A 5,670-nucleotide genomic window follows, 5' to 3' on the forward strand; every position below is an offset into this window, starting at 1 on the left:
CAATTCAAAAGACAAACTACAATCTGTCAACAGTGAGGACAAAATTAACTAAGTCTTTAAAAGGGAAAAGGAGGTCGTTTAAGTGTGTGATGCGATGTCCCAGCCAGGCACCTGGGTAGATTGGAGCATCATCCTATGCACCAAAGGTGCCGGTTCCATTCTCCATCAGGCACATGGGCTGTAGGTTCTATCCCCTGTTGGGGCGTGGACGGGAGGTCAGCAGATTGATACCTGTTTCTCCCATCAATCTCTCTCTTTCTCTTTCTCTCTAAAAATCAATTTAAAAAACATAACCTCCAGAGAGGATTAAAATAATAAGAGTGAGGGAAAATGAAGGTCATGAAAGGTCGTGCTGCCTGGAAGAGCGGGTGGAGAGAAGGGAAGGAGTGTGCATGGCAGGCTGGCGTCCTGCTCACCCTCCTGTCTGTCTCACCACCCAGTCCCGGTTACAGACATCATCCAGGCACCAGCTGCCTCTTGCTGCTTCCAAGGAGAAGCCACTCATGTCCTCAGTGGTTGGAGGAAAGGGAACCCCCATGTTGCACCCAACAGACAACGGAACCCCCTGTCCCTCCCGCCTGTCTCTCAGAATGCCCATGGCGAGGGCTCCGCTGGAGCGGGCCTTCCTGCTGAGCGAGCGCAGTTCCCGAGCCCAGGCTCCTGGGAGCCTCAGGGCCCCATCCCAGCACCCCAGCAGGCGCTCTGGCCTCCTGTTTCCTAGGCCCACAAGCCCTGGGGGGTTTCACCTTTGTCCCTGGGTGCTTCCCTACTTCCTTGGGCTGCTCTTCAGGCAACAGATCCCTCACCCAACATGTCCCTGTCCCTGCTTCACCCACTGAGTGAAGATTCCCCACGGGGAGATGTTGGCCGGAGAGAGCAGCCTTCAGGTTCTGCTCTTCTCTATGGCCCTTTCACCCTGGCTTTCGGTGGTTGGCCCACAGGCACTGTCCCTGTTAAAGTGCCTGTGATGCTCAAAATAGAGGTCCTACCATTTGTCCTGTCAGCTACTAGTGTGAAAACCTGCCAGCCACCTGGCCACAGTCTGTGCTTCCTGCACAGTTGTTCCTAAAATAAACTTCTCATAACAAGACTCATCTTTAACAAAATCTAAGCTGTGATCCTCAGTGTATGAAACTGAGCATGTTCACATGGATTTTTTCCAGAAGGTAACCGTGAGGTTTGTAATCCATGCCAAAAAAGTTATTCATGAACATCTCCCACAGTGGCAAGATGACTCCTAATTAAAAATTAACCATGTCCTTATTTTAACCTAACTGTTGTTTTCCTAGATAGTTTAAAAACTAACTTTTGGCCCTAGCTGGTTTGGCTCAGTGGATAGAGCGTCAGCCTGCGGACTGAGGGGTCCTGGGTTCGATTCCAGCCAAGGGCACGTGCCTGGGTTGCGGGCTCAATCCCCAGTGGGGGGCATGCAGGAGGCAGCCGATCAATGATTCTCTCTCATCATTGATGTTTCTCTCTCCCTCTCTCCTTTCCTCTCTGAAATCAATAAAATGTATTTTAAAAAAACAAACAAAAAAAACTAACTTTTGTCAAAAGGGGGAAACAACTCAAGTGTCCCTCAGCAGATGAACCAATGGACGAAATGTGTTGTATACACACCTCAGCATACGGCCGGCCCCTCACAAGTAAATCCTGACACGAGCTACGACGTGATGAACCTTGAGGACGTGGTGCTAAAGGAAATAAGACACACACACAAGAGGACCAGGAGTGTATGACGCCACCTAGATGAGGACCTAGAACAGACGAATCCTGAGACAGGAAGTGAGCAGTGGTTGCAGGGGCTGGAAGATGGAGGAATGGGGAGAGACTGTTCAATGCGTCCAGTTTTTGTTTTCGGGGCTGAAAAGTCCTGGCTGTGGATAGTGGTGATGGTGAGACAGCACTGAGTGTAGTTCATGTGACTAAACTATACACGTTTAAACTGTTAAAGTGATAGTGTTATGTCTATTCTACCACCATAAAACACGAGGAGGAAGGGAAGAGGAGGTGGCGGGGCGGGCAGGGCACAGGCGGCAGCCCTGCCTGGATGACGGCACCGCGTGGGCACCTGTGAGCGTGCCTGGCGGAGGCCGGTGCACAGGAGGCAAAGAGAGATAAAGAGTAAGGAAGTCTAGTTCACCTGTACGCTGTTACAGAAAAGAAACCTTGTCGTCTAAGATTTATACCAAGTTCAGAATAAAACCTCAACATTCAAATCGAACAAATCACTTATTACCGAAAGACAGGCGAGGGGAAGTTTGGCCTCAGCATCTTCCTGCTGGGTTCAGTCGCTGACCTCATGGACCGTGCCCTCTCTCTTACTTTCTGCAAAAGTCAGTCTCCTACCCCTGCCCGTGGGGGTCCCTGCACAGCTCTGTACATTCCCTTCCCTGGGTCCCTGGCCTCACCTCTGTCTGCATCCCACAGGCCTGCGGGACCCACTGCCCACAGCCCTGGTTCAGAAGAAACGCTCCCCCCAACACACACACACACACACACACACACACACACACACACACACACACACCCCAACATCCTCCCTCTGCCAGAGCCCAGGCCCATGGGCCCCGACTCGCACCCAGATCCCCAGGTGGGTGCTCCTGCTCCAGGGCAGGAAGAGGCACAGTGCCCTCAAGGCCTCCCGTCAGGGGCTTGGGCTTAAACACGGCACCTCCCCCCTCCTCCTCCCACCCACTTTGCTAAGGGCAGACACAGCCCAGCAGCCCCTCTCCCCGTGAAAGCCTCTCATCATCTTTGCTCTCCTTAACCTTTTGTATGTTCTTTGTGGTTCTAAACTCTTCCACTTTTTAAAAAATATATTTTGATTTTTTACAGAGAGGAAGGGAGAGAGATAGAGAGAGTTAGAAACATCGATGAGAGAGAAACATCGATCAGCTGCCTCCTGCACATCTCCCACTGGGGATGTGCCCGCAACCAAGGTACATGGCCTTGACCGGAATCGAACCTGGGACCCTTCAGTCCGCAGGCCGACGCTCTATCCACTGAGCCAAACCGGTTTCGGCTCTTCCACTTTTTAAAGTCTAATTTCACATAAATTATTTGAAAGTGTACTGTTCAGTGGCAGTCAGTATATTCACCATGTACGATTGCCTGCTCAGAGATTATCATTCCAACAATTACCCTTGCGACTCAGCTGAAGAAAGGACGGTGGAGGAGAGGTTGAAGGAGAAGGTTCCAGACAGAGGGAACAGAATGTGCGAAGGCCGCAAGCAGAAGGAGAGCTCCTTTTACTGAAGGAACTAGAGCAGCTCAGTGGGGCTGGGCAGTGCAAGCAGGTGATGGACACGCTTGTCCGTGGTTTTCTTGTTCAGGAGCAGACTGGCCGCTCTGGGAAGCCCTCACCAACGAGGGGGTTAAGTGCCCTTCTGATGTCCTACCATGTTGTCAGTAACTCCCTCATCCCTCCACTCATGACCACGAACCTGCCCTTGCCCCTCCTTGGTCCCTCCTCAGCTCCCTTGGGTCTGGAAACTCCTGCAGGGCATGGACCATGTCTGTCTGGAATCAGTAAGGCCATTGAATTGTTACCTTAAAAGCCTTTCAAATCATCAGCTTCACTGTGAACTCCCTGGTCTCCAGCACCAGTGGTGCCCACGCGGGAACTCCTCCTGCGGGGCCACCTGACTGGGCCCAGGGGAGCTGATGGGAGCAGGTCCCTGCCTCTTCCTGCCCCCCTCACGGAGATGGACCCCAGTCCCTGCCATTACCTATTGAAGCTGGAACACATGAGGGGGCACAGAAGTGTGAGAGGACCGTAGTCATGAGCAACAAAATATCTGTCGGACAGATGTGCCGGTGATGCGCCAGCTGGGAAGGGTGCAGGGGGCTGCACACACCCGCCCTGGGCCCGAGCCCACCTCACAATGGATCAGACAGTCTCACCAGATGAGGCAGTTCAGTCTAAGGCACCTGTGAGAATCTGGAGCCTCTGGGCATTTGGGGACAAAGGCGGAGTCCCAGGTGTGGCAGATCTGAGAAACTGGCCAGTCCCACTTCCCTTCCAGGACACCACTTTCCCAGCCGCCCTTCAGACCTGTGGGGCCATGTGACTGGTCCCAGCCAGTGCGACCAGGGCCCCATGACTGGCAGGTCTAGCCTGGAAGTCAACATCCCACACTCTGTCGCTGGCTGCCTTCTTCCCCTACAGCAGAGCCTCCCTGTCCCCAACCTTCTCACCTGGACTCACCCCACTCCTCTCCAAGTCCCTTTGCCAGGAGTCCCTGCAGCGCTAAAGAGGTGGGTCCCTTTCTTCCTGCTGAGCCTGGGATGTTAGCAGGTGTGACACCTGCAGAGGCTTGAAAATGCATTTGCTTGTTTCTGCTTCCCTTGGGCTCATTCAGTTACCTTGAAGCCATGCCTGAGCGAGCCTGCTGGAACCTAGGAAAGCCCAGGCACCCTGTCACTCAGCCAACCCCACGGCACGGGAACCAGCCACCCAGGATGTGTGGACAAAGCCGAGACCAAAGAGCTGCCCAGCCAAGCCCCATCTACATTGCTGACTCACAGAATACAGCTAAGGAAATGTTTATTATTCTTTTGTGATTGATTTTATGCAATAGTCTTGTGTCAGTAGATAATGCAACAGTGGCATCTGAAAAAGACTAAATGGAGCAGAACCACCACCATCCCCGTGGGGCTCAGATGTTCACAAACAGAAGCGTTACTGTGCTGTCACAGTGAGACTCGGGGTGAGCTTGTTACTGCGGCAGAGCCTGTCCTGTCCTGACTAATCCACAAGGACACAGATCACAGACCCTGTCTCTGCCCTGGCGCCTGAGACGCATGAGCAGAGGGGACCCGGTAGGTTAATTCAAATGCAGGAACAGCAATTAGCTCCCAGCTTTTGGTAAAGAAGTGCTGGCCGGTCTTGCGGAAGCCGAGGCGCTGGTAGAGGGCCAGGGCAGAGTACTGCAGCATGCTGGTGCTGAGGACAACCTCACGGTAGCCCTGGTCCCGTGCAAACTGCAGGACGGTCCTGACCAGGGCTTTGGCGATCCCCTGGCCCCGGTGCTCCCAGGCCACGCTTAAGTGAAGCAGCTCCACCTGCTCCTTCCGCAGGGTGGGCTCCCAACGGGCAGAGCTCCCACCGTGCCCACCACCTGCCCCTCACACTCAGCCACCCAGAAGCAGGAGCCTGGCTCACTCAAGTAGGTTTTGCTGATGTCACGCATGTCTGTGCGCAAACAGTTGGACACATACTGGGTCCAGGGGTATTTGGCCAGGAACCTCAGGGCAGCCAGGAGGGTGAGGCCGGCCATGAGGGCCAGGAGCCAGGACCCAGAGACCACAAACAGGGCAAGGGGCCCCCCAAGCAAGAGCACAAGAGTTCGTGGCAGCTTCAGGATGTGGCGGAAGGTGGTGGGGGCGTGCTCGCCTGAGCCCTTGGAGAACAAGTCCAGGACCCCATGGGGCGGTCGCTCTCCTGGGTATGTGCGGGATGTGACAAAGGAGCCATGGGGAGACTGGTGGGGCCTGTTCTCTCCGAAGTCCCAGCAGAAGAGAGCTAGTCGTTCCTGCACCCTTTCCCTTGGGGGAAAAAGAGAGGAAGCCCAAGTGAGAACCCCATTCTCCCAACCTCCCGGGGAACCACAGAGCCCCTGTCAAGGGGCTTTGTCTTTTCTGCTGCTGCCCCGGGAAAGTAGGGAC

General features: G+C 54.2%; 1 pseudogene; it reads right to left on the reverse strand.

The window, feature by feature from the left end:
- Positions 1-4,542: 4,542 nt before the first annotated feature.
- Positions 4,543-5,479, reverse strand: LOC102433909 (annotated as a pseudogene).
- Between the last annotated feature and the right edge of the window lie 191 nt (positions 5,480-5,670).

Source organism: Myotis lucifugus, unplaced genomic scaffold (assembly GCF_000147115.1).
Source record: "Myotis lucifugus unplaced genomic scaffold, Myoluc2.0 scaffold_186, whole genome shotgun sequence".
In the NCBI taxonomy this organism is placed as follows: domain Eukaryota; kingdom Metazoa; phylum Chordata; class Mammalia; order Chiroptera; family Vespertilionidae; genus Myotis; species Myotis lucifugus.